General features: G+C 42.5%; 1 protein-coding gene across 6 annotated transcripts in view; it reads left to right on the forward strand.

Annotated features, from left to right (window-relative positions):
• Positions 1-5,010: 5,010 nt before the first annotated feature.
• zhx2a (zinc fingers and homeoboxes 2a) overlaps positions 5,011-14,666 on the forward strand; it is a 38,294-nt gene continuing 28,638 nt past the window's right edge. For 2 of the 6 annotated variants that reach the window (XM_074654760.1, XM_074654761.1), the window contains exons 1-2: positions 5,038-5,429; positions 6,113-6,267. The gene's annotated coding sequence lies outside the window, so the exon portion shown is untranslated. Of the gene's footprint in view, positions 5,430-6,112; positions 6,268-14,666 lie in introns of all 6 variants that reach the window. The other 4 variants (XR_012596420.1, XM_074654759.1, XM_074654762.1 and 1 more) reach the window with 3 other exon arrangements.

The following is a 14,666-nucleotide window of genomic DNA, read 5'->3' on the forward strand; positions in this document are numbered from 1 at the left end:
GATCGTTCCGTCACCCACAGTGGTACATTACATATTCAGGCTCCCTTGTGTTTTTGGCTTTTTTGACTTGCTCATGCTCGTGTTTTCGGATTTGTGGATTCACACTATTTTTGTCCTCTGTTCAGGTCTGTTCACCTGTCAGCTATTGCTGCTTCCTGGAACTACCTGCCTGCTCACTCCTGCACGCTGCTCCTCCTCGATCTGGATCCTTCCCTCCAGGAAATCCAGTCCTGTTCACAGTCCTATTATATTTAGTGTAATAAATTAATTTTGTTACACCTTCAAAAGACTTTTGTTGTGTCTGCAATTGAGTCCACGCTTTTGGTGTACAGAAACATAACACCAACACAGTTGCTTGTTTTTATACTGATGATTTAACCTGGAGAGTTTCATGCCAATCCAAGCCTTGGAAGTGCCCCAAATGCTGATGTAAAAAACGAAGACTGACTTTTACTTCCAAAACACATCTCCACATTCCGAAATGCTTTGAGGCACTTTTTTTTTTATAGAAAAGAAAAATTCAATTATTGGGTGTATTTTTGACTGAAGCTGATGTTTGCCACATGTTGTCCTGTGTTTTTGTCCTTCAAGTGTTCAGGATTAACATTCAGAAATTGGTTGAACACAAAGCTTTTCCATTGTTCTTATTTGATAAGTCACAAATAAGTTTTTCCAAACCTCAGTTCTGGACATGTGTTTGCAGGTGTAATAATACCGCCAGCATCCGTTAGTCGGCACAATATTGGACCATGCCTGAAACAGCACTGTGCATACAAACAGACTGCTTTGCTAAGTTTGACATTATCAGAACAATGTTGAAGTCATGTAAATGTTCTGTATATGGTTTAAAGATATGACTGCCTGCTTGCTCTGCCCTGTGGAGGTGAAATCTGACCCTAGGCTGTGATGTTCTGTCCAAACTGATCAAACTGATTCTGTCTGGCCCGAGTTCCGATGGAGAACTTAATATCCAGACTGGCGAGAAAACGTCTCTTTCATATTCAGATTTTTGTCCTCCTATTGAGTATTTCTCTGAGGCCTGTGGGAGACTAAGAAGGCACTTCATCACATACCTTTAAAAGAGAGCAGATTGGTCTACATGTTCAATGAAATGTGTTCTGCAGGACCTACGGCCAAGAGATCAACAAAGCAGACGCCTCTTTGGATGAAAGCATTTATTGGAGATAAGAAATCAAGATTAAATTGTATCGCTGCAAGTCTTGATTAAACTAACAGAGAAAAAGCGTCGGTGACCTGACAACCGAGAGATAAATTGACCACTTTAACTCATTCAGATACGCGCTTGTAAAGGAATTTTATGTGAAAGGATCAGAGCAGACAGACAACTTCACAAAAGACGCGAAATAAGAATATTAGAAATTCTTAACCCTCATAAGAGGTTTTGATGTCAGGGCCAAAAGAGACGAGAATCAACAACATGGTAAAACATTGAGGCGGTAAAGTAGTCTTTGAAAAACAAGGTTGGAGAAATAACCTGCTCTTGATCTCAACTATGTTCTGACGTTTCGTCATTTTTTTCCTTCATAATATTGTTGGAGACGGGAAATTTATCAGCTCTCCTTTTATGTTTGTTTTTCATCTAGCCGGGGGAATATTGTCTGAGAGCAAATATAATAGTATTAAAAATAGTCCAGCAGAATATCAACAACAATAAACTCAGTTTAACTCGTGACATCAGGGACAGCTACACTACATTCGGTCAATCAGAAACTGAACAAGCTGGCTACGAGATAAATAACGGCTGAAACGATATAAAGACATGCTGTCGCTCTCGCACAAACACATTCTCTACCACTCAGTTATTATCTTAACACATGTTTTTGTGGCAGGCAGCTGGTATTCCTAACCTTGGAAACATTCTTCATATTAAAAGTAGGGCTGTCAATGGATTAAAATATTTAATCTCAATTAATTGCATGATTGTCCAGAGTTAATTGAAAATTAATCGCACATCTTTTATCCGTTCAAAATGTACCTTAAAGGGAGATTTGTCAAGTATTTAATACTCTTATCAACATGGGACTGGGCCCATATGCTGCTTTATGCAAATGTATGCATATATTTATTATTGTAAATCAATAAACAACACAAAACAATGACAGATATTGTCCAGAAACCCTCACAGGTACTGCATTTAGCATAAAACAATATGCTCAAATCGTAACATGGCAAACTGCAGCCCAACAGGCAACAACAGCTGTCAGTGTGTCGGTGTGCTGACTTGACTATGACTTGCCCCAAACTGCATGTGATTATCATAAAGTGGGCATGTTTGTAAAGGGGAGACTCGTGGGTACCCATAGAACCCATTTTCATTCACATGTCTGGAGGCCAGAGATCAAGGGAACCCTTTGAAATGGCCATGCCAGTTTTTCCTCACCAGAATGTAGCGTAAGTTTGGAGCGTTATTTTACCTCCTACCGCCCGACAAGCTAGTATGACTTGGTTGATACCGATGGATTCATTAGGTTCTCTAGTTTCATATGATGCCAGTATCTTCACTCTAGCTTTAAAACTGAGCTGCTACAACCTAAAAATCGTAACCGAAGTTGTGTTAATGCGTTAAAGAAATTAGTGCCATTAAAACTAATTTGCGTCAACAAGTTATTATCGCGTTAATTTTGACAAAGTCATTCATTTGAATTTTTCAATAACATGAAAATTAAAAAATATTCCTAATATAGATCCTACGTATTCATGTACAGGCTACGTGACACAACACTGTCAAGTGTCGGCTGCTGTTCATGCAGGAGTGGAAAATGTAAAGCTGATAGAGAGTGTCTGGTTTTCCAAGAGAAATGAACCAGCTCCTATTTCTTCACAGAGGTAGATGGGAAGCCAGTGTGCTCGGTGTGTTCACAGCACCTTTCAGTACTCAAAGAATATAATATTCGGCACCACTATCAGACTCATCATGGCGAAAAATACAAGAACTTGCAAGGCCAAGTGAAAACAGAGAAGACAGTTTAATTGTTGTCAGGTTTGAGGAAACAGTTTTTTTGGGGGGGTTTTCATAACCGAGAAATCAGCGAGACATCTCAGGCTGCTCATCATCTGTTTAGTAAATGTTCATTAATTGTGAATGTTTTCAGAATGGACTTCTTTACACTAAAAGAAAGGGAACAATTTGGAGGTCTTGTTATTTATAAGTTATTATTATGCAGTGGTTTTACTGGTCCGGCCCACTTGAGATCAAACTGTGCTGTATGTGGCCCATGAACTAAACTGAGTATGACACCCCTGGCCTATACACTACAAAAAGTACAACATTTTATGCAACACATTCATGCAATTAAACCTGCAGTAGGCAGAATGTTTTGGGAATTTTGGGGCAAAAATTCCGTAATAACCTTTCAGCATATTGGAATTCAAGTGTTCTAAGTGAAATCTAGACTTCTGCTCCTCCTCATGGCTCTGTTTTCAGGCTTTAAAATATCTAGCCTGTGACGGGAGACTTTGGCCAATCACAGGTCATTTCAGAGAGAGAGAGCGTTCCTATTTGCTGTGCTCCAGCTGGTGGGCGGTGCTTAGTATTTGCTCAGCTGATCCCAACATGGCTGCTGGGTCACAAAACTTTCTCATTTTACAGCTAAACAGTGCACTACAAGATGATTCTGAGAACATCTGAGGAGAGAAATAGGCATTGCAGTAACAGAATATTGATTCATATTTGATCAGCGCTGCCTAGTTTGACCGTTTGACTCCGGCTCGGCTCTGATAGGTTGTTTTCCTCCGGTCCGCGAAATCTTGCAGATGCCGTTAGGAGCACCGAAGGACACCAGAGAGATTACCTGTCTCATGCAATACTGTCAGAATATAGTGACGGGTTTATAAAAATTACTTTTTTAATCATATTTGCTTCATTTCTACCCACTGCTGCTTTAATCTGCTCTACCTTTTGCATGTGATGATGTCTTAATCATCTCTATTATCAGAAGTGTGTGAAGGAGCGCTATCGCAAGTCCTTCCTTCCTGCAGCTGTCAGACTCCACAACCAGCACTGCTCCCAGTAGACCATATACACACCAAAAACTGACAATAACTGCACTATACTGTATACCGACTGTCTATCAATACTACTCAGGTGCAACTTCAATCATACTGTGCAATACTTTAAGGTGCAATTTCATTCCAATCACTGAGCAATATCATATTTCCACCTGTGCAATTGTGTTAATAGCCTGTTTTATTGTCAATACTGTATATATTGTTCCTGTTTTTTATATTACTTCTATTTAAATTATTCATATTTTATATGTCTGTCTACTTTTGTTTTGCTTTTTGCATTATGTTGTATCTTGATTTTAGTTTTTTACTGATGCTTCTTGTTTCTGCACTATCTCCCTTTGCTGCTGTACACTGCAGATTTCCCCACTATGGGACTAATAAAGGAATATCTTATCTTTTCTTATCTTATTATCTTGAGGCCTCCTTTAAACCTGCCCTCTGGCCTCTGTGAAAACTTCCCACTTTATTAAAATAACACTTTATCTGAGATCCTTTCATATTTAGAGTTTGGTGAATGCTGCATGAAGAATGGGATGCATGCATGGGCCAAGGTCAAAATCAGTTCTAAAGAGGATCCAGTGGAGGTCACTGTTGTGTGTGAGCTCATTGAGCCCGTCTGTGTCACTTCAGGGCAGGTTGTCTCACCAGTACTCACTGTGAGCATCAGCTGACCTCAGGCTAACCTTTGTGGATCCAGATGTTGAGTGTGTTTTCAGTGTGTGTGTGTGTGTGTGTGTGTGTGTGTGATGATGCAGTTATCCCCCCACTGCAGCTTCCACTTGAGGAAGCACACTGCAGCAACTCCTCACCTCACATCACATGCAGAGCCTACACACACAGAGAGAGAGAGAGAGAGAGAGAGAGATAGAGAGAGAGAGAGAGAGAGATAGATAGAGAGAGAGAGAGAGAGAGAGAGCGGGGTGAAGCAGGGAGGGTGGGACTAGTTTTAGGGGGTGGGCTTAACAAACGCCCCCCTCTGCTACTTTAATATTCAATGAGCTCCGAGCGGAGAGGCAGGCAGACAAGTTGAGGACAACAAGACGCAGTTCATTCATTATAACGCCTGCTTCATGGAGCCAGCATCAGCAGCCCTCCTGCACAGAGGACACACAGTTGTTCCACTTTCCTCCCCGTGTCTGTGAACTTTCCCCGGCTGTAAACACCATGGAGCCGCTGTGGACGGACACCGGCGCTCCGGTACGGCATGCAAATACGTACTCTGACGTCGGCGATCATGTGGCTTTTGGCGTAGATCCTCCTTGTGATCGCCAGTTTTCTCTTTCCTGTCGCCTGTTGTCTGCTCGCTTATTGGAGCGCGTTTAAAACCTGATCGCTTGCTTTAGCAGTCTCGTTGGGATCGTACCGCACTACCGGAGCATCGCGCCAAAACCGGTGGGCAGGTAAGAAATGATTAAACTCTTCCTCTTTCTCTCTAACGCCCCCCTCCTCCTCCTCCTTCAGAAAGTCCCTCAAGTTAAAGCAGCTAGTTGTTATTGAGCCTGCCTCTTGTGTCTCTATCTCTCTGTGTCCTCTAGAGCTCCTACCAGCCTCCCGCCTCTCTATTAATATTTTAACTTGTCTAGCCGAATGAACTTTGCGTGCACCTTCACGGTTACACGTTTATACGGTTACACGTTTACACCTGCGGAACCACACAATGTGTCCGCCAACTTGTTAATTGGACGTGTTCTCCCCCCCCCCCGTGTGTGTGAGTCCCTCTCCGGTACCGGTGGTACCGTCGGTACCGCAGAGGGAGAAGAAGAGAGCAGAGAAACACCGTGTCTACTTTTCCTCCTCCCCGTGTCGACATAACCAGCAAAACATGGCCGTCCTTTGCCGACATGTTGTTACGTCGCTGGCGAGAAGGGGGAACATTTGGGGGGTGGAGGGGGGAGTGTTTTTCCTGTGCGCCCCCACCGTGTCACAGCTCATCTCCGGGCTGCTGGCCGTCCGTTAAAACTCCTCCACCGCCGCCGGTGGGTCCGCTCCCGGTCGGCGTTGCTCGTGTTTGAGAGCAACTTTCAGAGTCCGACGTTGTTTCTACACTTTGATTTGTGCGTCTCTCTCTCTCTCTGTGATGAAGGCGGAACGTTCCCCTGGTGATGCCTCCTCTTCCTCCTCCTCCTCCTCCCCCCCACACACAGAGAGAGACAGACTTACTGCAGGCAGACAGACAGATAGACGCGCACAGTGCTGTGTATGTAGCAGAGACTTATAACTGGATGTCCTGCCAGTGCGGTAGGTAGGCGTGTAACTGCTGTAAACAGTCAGGCGTGGTTCTTTTTGATTCAGAATATGAACTTTGGTGCTGATGAACCCAGTGGCCCTGAACTGGAGGCTCCTCTACAGTCAACCCTCTGAGTGTCCTCACAGCACCCTGCACAACCTCCTGAAGGGAGAGGGCTAGTTTGATTTATGGCAGTGTGTTGTGCCTTCATGTTGCACTGCATAATATAGCACGGGTGTAGAGATATGATCATAAACAGAGCATATGCACATGTCATAATTACAGTATAAACACATAAACAGTCCATAGTTTAAACAGGAAACTCTACTTGCTCTTGTAGGCCGGTGTATCATCTACCAAGTGTTCTGGTTTATTCCATCATTGTCTCAGGTAACAGTACATTTCATACAGTACGTTGTCATATAGGTTTATTATCGGGTAGATCATGCCATAACGTTTAAAGGCAGGGTTGACGATGCTCTCCAGTCTACACTATTTGTTCTATTGGTTGAAATAGTCTTTAACCCCGACAGCGATCCATTACTGATGAGCTCTGAAAGAGGAGCGGAAAAGAGCCGTCATCTGTAGCTGCTGTAATCCTGTAAAAACGTTGCCTTGGAAGATGCCCCGAGGGGAGGGTGGGGGGGTTTAGACAGAGCTCCTGAGGCGATGCTATTTTCACATTATGCTAGCTTTACAACATCGTCCACCCTATCTTTAAGTTTGAACTTAATAAGTTGGGAGTTGCATGTCTCCCATCAGATATCAGTGCATTCTACATAATTGGTCTTACTGCTTTTGGTTTGGTGTTGGTGCCGGCACCGTCCATATAGAGAGACGAAGTCCCTCCTCTTCCGGTGGACCACCATGGGACCTTATTTTGGAAAAAATATATACGGTAGTCAACGTCAAGAGACAAATATTTTTTTGACCCCGTTTGAATGTTCTATGAATCACACATAATGTTTGTCAATTTAAAACATAATTTTGCAAGTCAATAAAGTCCCAGTTTGTAGTATCATTTAGTTTAGTGTGAAACCACTCAGTGAACTACATCTCTCGTCTTTCACATTATACGTCACCAACACTAGCTAGCTAGCTAACTCAGCTGTGTTCCACACACAAATGAAACGTCATCTCACCTGATGTGTTTTATCCAGCGACTCATGGTCTTTTATCAGCCGGGAAGAGAAAGAACGAGCAAGACTCGTTGCTGGTGTGAGTAACGTTACATCCCATCCCAGTAGGAAACACACAGACATCGTAGCTTCAGAGAGAGAGACGTCACTTACGCGACTGTTGGGTGTGTCGTCTTTTTAATTACGGATTTTCACAGTCTGATACTTCAACAGTTTTACAACAAACGGAGACTTTTCTCGACTTGCAAAATGTATGTTTTAAATACAAACAAGACAAACATCATCTGTGTGATTCATGGAGCAATTCAAAATAATAGAAATAAGGTCCCATGGTTGTCCACCGGAAGGGGAGGGACTTCGCCTCTCGATTAAGCGTCTTGTGTATCGGCAATGACTTGACCCATCCACATTAAATTCAGTTTATTTGTCAATGTTATTATAAAATTCACTGAATTCCCTCAAGTAGGGTTGGAAATTAGCACCAGCCACCAGCCAAATGCTGGTATAATATGCAAGTGGCTGCTAGATTTGCTTCACTCACCAGCCAAAAAAACACTGGTAATCTATTGAGCGGCTGGTAGATTTTGGGAATCCAGTGGCAGGTGGACAAAAAAGTTAACTTCCTGGTTACATTCATTCAGTCACCGAGGGGCTGCCAACGCACAGCAATCACTGACCTCACGTTACCTGACAGGAAAATATTCTAGTGAGTTCTGTGCAGTTAGATCTACATATAGTCATGCAGATTAGCACTAGGTACTGGTTCATACCCTAAATTGAGGTATTGGGAGAGGAAAAGTTGGATCGGCGTATCCCTACAAACATACATCTAGAATTGATTGGCCTCTAATTGTGTTCTACTCTGTATTGCGTATGGAAATAATAATGGTTTGATTTGGGTTTGTCCTAAATAACGTACACATAACTATTGGTGGTGCTGATGATGAAAATGAAAGTGATAAGCAAGGAGAAAGTAACCCATTACTATGACAATTCCAAGAACAGAGATACTGTGGCTCCCAGCACCAGTTACAATCAGATATTGACTGACAGCCCGTAGGTTGAGATTAAAGTACCATTTCTTATCTTGCATCATGCCGGTTGTGATAAACAGCCTCTGACACAGATTTACTGTGTCTGTTTAATGCACCTGTTCATCAGTGTCTCCGACCTTTGACAGGTATACACACTCAGTCCCTACAGGTGGGCCAATTAATTGAAAAGCATTTAGTGTCTGTTATAGATACTGCTTTCTCTAAGTCAAGCTGTCACACAATCTGTATTCACACAGTCTGATGAAATATCTTGTTCATTAGACGACATTCCCCTCACACTGGGATGACCTACTACGTTGTATTTCTAAACACTCCTTGATCAACAGCCCAACGGAGCCCAATCCGTAAAAAGATGTAAGTGGGTTTGATCACAGCGCTGTTAACCCCCCCTGCCATACCCGTTACCAGCAATTCCTCTGGGTATAAACTTGGCTTCGCTCGCTAAGCCACGCACTCTTGCTCTTTCCATGTGAGTAGAAATGTGTCTCATGTTTGTTCTTCACATGCTTTTCCACGTGTGATCTGCCAAATCACAGATAATGTTATATAATTCAGAACGACAACCGGCTCATTTTTATTGGTGGCTGAACAATCAAAGAGTTTCTGTTGATAAAAGTAAAACCGTCACATTTCAAATCAGTTGCTCAGCGTGTTGTGTAGCCAAGATGGCCAGAAATAGGTGTATAAGAAATGAATATATGCAGTTAACCCACCTAATTAAAAGAAACCTGTTGTGTATTTGCTTGCCCAAACAAATTGACTGTTGCCAAGTCAGTGTACTAGAAAGAAGTGGTGAATATATAAAGGATGACAATTTAAAATCCCTATTGTCGTCCGGCGTTGGGCACATAGGACATTACTGAATTGTTTTTACAGTTTGACAGATGCAAGATTAAGGCTGTGTTTAAATATATTTTTGGGGGGAAATTGTTATTCTCAGTATTGCTCAAGGGATTAGAGAAATGCACAGATGTCCCCACCTACCTTGTTGTCCATAACGTCAGTGATTGTCCCATCATCACTACGCTGTGAAAGAGAGAGAGAGAGAGAGAGAGAGAGAGCATTTTATTAAGGAGGGATTTTCTGAACAGCCTAAAATCATTTGGTTTGTTTACAGTCAGGAGTTTGGCAGCTATTATTTTTTTGAAGAAGTGGCATGAAAAACAAATTACCCTCATTGAATCGCCTATTTTTTCCAGTCTTGCTCAACCATGCGGCGTTTCTCGATGTACTGTGACCTCTTAGAATGTCACAGCCAAAACATCCAGCTGTGAGGTGATTCGCTCTATTTGTTCCTAGAGGCGTTTATTCCTTTACTGTAGTCAGATGGTGGAAAAATGAACAAGACTCAGTCTGTCAGATTCATTTAAATAGAAACCGTCGGTATGGTCTGACAGGGAAGAAAGTGCACTACAGTCAAACATCATTTGTATGAATGACGCGTGAGATCCGACGGTTGACAGTCGTCTTACCGCCAGATGTTGCATGTGTCAATCATGCTAGCGAGAGCTATTGAAATTATTCGACGCGCTTTCTGACAGCTAACAGGAACTAACCTGGAGCAGAAGATTGACAGTAAAACAATGAGAAAGTGTGTTTGTTTTGGTAAATTAAAGGTGTCTGGAGGCAGTTAGTCCTGTTTCAATGCTGTGGGAGAAAGCACATGGTGTGTGTGTGCTGCTAATGTTCTAACTGTTTGAGCCACTGACAGATGCTCTATCAGTATTTTACTTATAGTCAAATTCAAAGTTCATCTGTGTCTAGAAAACCTGCTGTATTTCACATCATGTGATAAAATGACCTTTTCTTTATTTTTAATCATGCAAAAATCTAAATTGATCCTGTTGGCTCTCAGTCTCCCCTTTAGCCGCTGAGCTAACATTGCGTTAGTTAATGTTGCAAGACTGACAGGACAAGCTGCGGAAATATGTCAAGTGATAGTAATATTAATGTGACGTACAAGGGAGGGATTTGGTTTTCGATCTGTTGGCGTTAGCTGTCCAGCACTGACAGACAGCTATATAGGTAGATGATGACGTGCTAACGCTATGCTAACGATTGTTTATGGACCAACAGACACATCACGCTTTACTTTGTAAAACCAGATAACAGCCAATAGTTCATTTTGTAGTTTTACTAACTCACAAAATATCCTGCCCATGGCTTTTATGGGGTCAATTGGGCACAGAGAGGTTGTAGTGATGGGACATTTTATATTTTTAAAGGGGTCATAGTTGTGATGGTTGCTCAAACGCTGGCTGTTGATATTGGACTTGTGGTTGATTTTATAGGAGTATTGGTGCCTTCAAATGGGGTCGTGTTTACCGTGTTTACGAGTTGGGCCCATGTGAACGCCCCGTCATGTCGTATTCACGACCTCGGAAGTGGAAAGTTTCTGAAATTTCCGACTTGTGACGTGTTTTTTTCATGTTGACAGAAATGGTGGAAGTTATTTTTTCATAATAAGTTAATATATTGTAAATTTAGCCGTATATTGTTTTTCTTAGTAATTTTACATGTCTGAGGAAAATGTTGATATTCCCAACGGCCTCATCTTTCTCCTCTGTCATTATGCCTTTGCATTTAATGCATTATGTTACCCACTTGCTAGCTTGCTAAGTTGTTAGCCTCTGTGGCTTCTAGCTATGAACAGTAACGTTAATATTGCCGTTGCTTAGCAGCGGAGTTCTCACGACTTAACCACTTGAACGCCACGCATATCGTGTACACGACTTTCCGTGTAAATACAAGCTTCTTTTGAAGGCACCATTAATTACAATGACTGTTCACATGCACACTAATATTCCACTATTATTCCGAATATAACAATATTCTGAATTTGATACGGGTCATGTAAACAGCATATTCCGTTTGGATATTCTGAGTTAGGCCTTATTCCGAATGGAGCATTTTCAGATTAATACATGTGGGATATGCCGATATTATTCAGGATTTAGGAGCATTCTTTGGACATGTATAAAGCGCATTCGGAATATGTGTCTCAATTGGTGTTTTTACGGCAGTTTGCGACACACGGCCTCGGCTGTTTACGTCCAGCTCTGTGAGTTGAACACAAACCAACTAGCCGACAGTTTGCAGAGGTTGAAGGAATGAAAGAGGGAGGCCGTCACCGGTTACGTTAATCAGAGTATGCACGGCTGCATGTAAACGTGAATATTAGTGGAATATTCATTTTCATTAGCCATGTAAACAGCTTAGTAGGAACATTGTCTTTTTCGGGAGTAATGGCAAAAAACTGAATATTTTGTGCATGTAAATGTCAGTGAAGCATAATACCCATATTTACTCTGTGATTAGGCTTTGCTGACAGAAGTACCGTATGCTGCACGTGGGACAAAAAGTCTTGGTCCCGTATTTTGGTGTTTGGTTGAGCTCAGACCTCTTTATTCTACGATGTGTGGCTGTTATTTGTAGAGTCGTGCCAGCTGACCTATGGTGGCTTTCAACAAGTTTTTCACATTCATCAGGAACATCCAGCATTTCCTTACTGCACATCACACTTCCACATCCAGTCCAGAGCTATATAATGGCTGTCCGTCCTTTCTCTCGGTGAAACACTGGAGTGAGTCATCGCGAGTTGGAGGACGGAGGTTGCTGTCATCACGGCCTGTCGTGCTCAGCTGGGCTCTGCGATGACATCACCAACATCTACGCTGTGCTTTTGTTCCTGTGTTTTTAGGTTCAGGTCCTCTCTTCGCTGTGCCTCCACCGGTGTCTCAGACGTGTTGTTAGGTGACTAAGGCAACCACAGAGATGAGCTCATCACCTGTAGGTAGGGCTGAGAGGGAGAGCGTCATGGAGGGAAGGAGACAATTGGAGAGGCAGAGCTGAAGGGTTACATGGGGACAGGAGGAGCGGGAGCATGAAATCAACACGGTATGAGAGAGGACGTGTGATGTGTGAGAGAGGCAGAGCGATACAGAGGAAGAGTTACGCTGCAGGAGAGTGACGAGAGAGGAAGACAGAAGTGAGAAGCCGATGGAGGCTGAAGGCCCAACGTGCACCTTAATCTGTAAAGGCAATTTTCCACGTTGGAGTCAGTTTTTGGTGTAAATAGTCCCCGTCTGTAGATATGTACTTTTTAATGATACAGCACAATTTTATAATTTATACCAAATTATTTCGCGGAGCCCCTGAGAGAGTGCCACTGGACCCCACTTTGAGGGGTCCAGAGGGGTTCTGCTATTCTTCATCGAAATCTTAACGTAAAACTGCAGTAGAATATAAAGAATTTAAGGTACGTCTGTGGACGTTCATATGTCAGAAATCCAACCGAACCAGAGGTGTCGCAAAGAAAACCGGCGACATTGAGAGAGCCGGAGAGTGACAAAGGAAAGAAAGAAGACACAAGAGGACAGAATGTCTAAGCGGTGTGAATGAGAAACAAGAGACAGCCTCGGAGTGAGAGACGGCGAGATAAATGTGTGTGTGTGGGAGAAAGAGCAGCAGCGGACCCCGTTATTAGTATCTGCAGTCGGGCATTTCATAAGCCGTGTATTTTATTAAAGACTCATTGCTGCATTGATTATTATTTAAGTCTATGGGTGTAAAGCTGTTTGTCCAGCGGTGTGTTTGTGCGTGTGTAAGCATGTATTAAACTACTTTACTACTAGTACATCATCCAGCAGTCAGAGGGCTCGTCTCTCGTTGCCACTGCAGTCTTTTACATCCTGAAAGTGCTTGTTTGACAAATTGGATCCATAACGACCACTACATGCAACTGTCGAAGTTAAAAGTTAGTTTCACGCCCGTGCACACAATCAGTGTGTCATGTCGGTCGTTCATGCCTGTGTGAGCGTGTGTGTGTGTGTGTGTGTGTGTGTGTGTGTGTGTGTGTGTGTGTGTGTGTGTGTGTGTGTGTGTGTGTGTGTGTGTGTGTGTGTGTGTGTGTGTGGAGTAGCTCTCCTCCCATCCCACTGCGTCCTCCAAAATTTCAAGTTTAGAAAAAAAGGAAAGAGCAGGGGAAAAGAGAGAGAGAGAGAGAGAGAGAGAGCTTCACTAAAAGGCCTTCTGCACTGCACCACGTCAGCCGCTGGCACAGCACAGACACACCCCTCCTGCCAGCGTGAGACCAATGAGGAGAGGCTGGAGACAATTCTCAAGCCACACCCACTGCAGGGAAGACTGAGATTGACAGGTTGGAAATCTGGCCGCACAGTAGCACTAAATGCTCGCTAACAAACACTAAATAAAGAGCTCCAAAGTCTCCCAAGCATTCTCATTTGGACTCAATACGTACATCCCTCTCTCCCGTGGAGGACATACTGTACACAACAATAAGAGTATTTAACCTAAACAACGGACCTCATGCAGCAACTTCAATTTCTCTTCATTTTCTGTTAATTGAAAAAATTAGTGAAGTCAACTCCAGATGCACTAAATGTTCTTAACCAACAAAATCTGCTCTTACACCAGGTGTGCATCATAAATTGGAGGCATGTGGACGATTGTTTATTATTAGCATAGGTAACGCCCCATAAACACTACATAAGAGCAGGTGTTGGATGTGCCAAATACTCTGGCAGATGCCCAGGAATTGGAGAGCTGCCACCAAAAATGCTGTAAGAAAAGAACATAAGTAGATAAATAGATAGATAGATAGATATTGATCTAAAATTCATAGCATCTGAGAGCGGTATGTAAGCCATTCAGAAGCTGAACACACACAATATCATCCAAAGGAAAAGGGGATCAATGGATCAATAGTAATTTCTCTAGCCCACAAATTAAGTAATTTATTTATTATTCTATTTATTTATAGTAATTATAATTACTCTAAAACATATATGTTTATATGATATTCATGCATTTTTTTATGTTCCTCAAATTTAAAACTTCTTTGCGTTGTACAAACAATTTGTGGACTGAAAACAAGATGTTTTTTTTCTTATCTTGGTAAGCGTGCTCTCGACTACTGGTAAAATATTCTCTTATCTCAGAGAGGAACAAGCAGTCCCAGAAATCAGTGGGTACTAACAATATAAGAACAAATCGTGGAAACAAACAAAACTAAGAGGACATTTGATCTTATATTGCTTCCTGCATGAGGCCAGATATATCACATTGCATTTGTAGTGATTACATTGTGGGAACCAATTGGAGTGAAGTTTTGCAGAATCCCCTCCCACGTCCGTTGTCATTGTGACCTAATTTGGAGGCTGCTGGTTGGGTGCGAGATGACCCTTGCCCTACTCG

The sequence above is a fragment of the Sebastes fasciatus genome, chromosome 12 (assembly GCF_043250625.1).
Source record: "Sebastes fasciatus isolate fSebFas1 chromosome 12, fSebFas1.pri, whole genome shotgun sequence".
Taxonomy (NCBI): Eukaryota; Metazoa; Chordata; class Actinopteri; order Perciformes; family Sebastidae; genus Sebastes; species Sebastes fasciatus.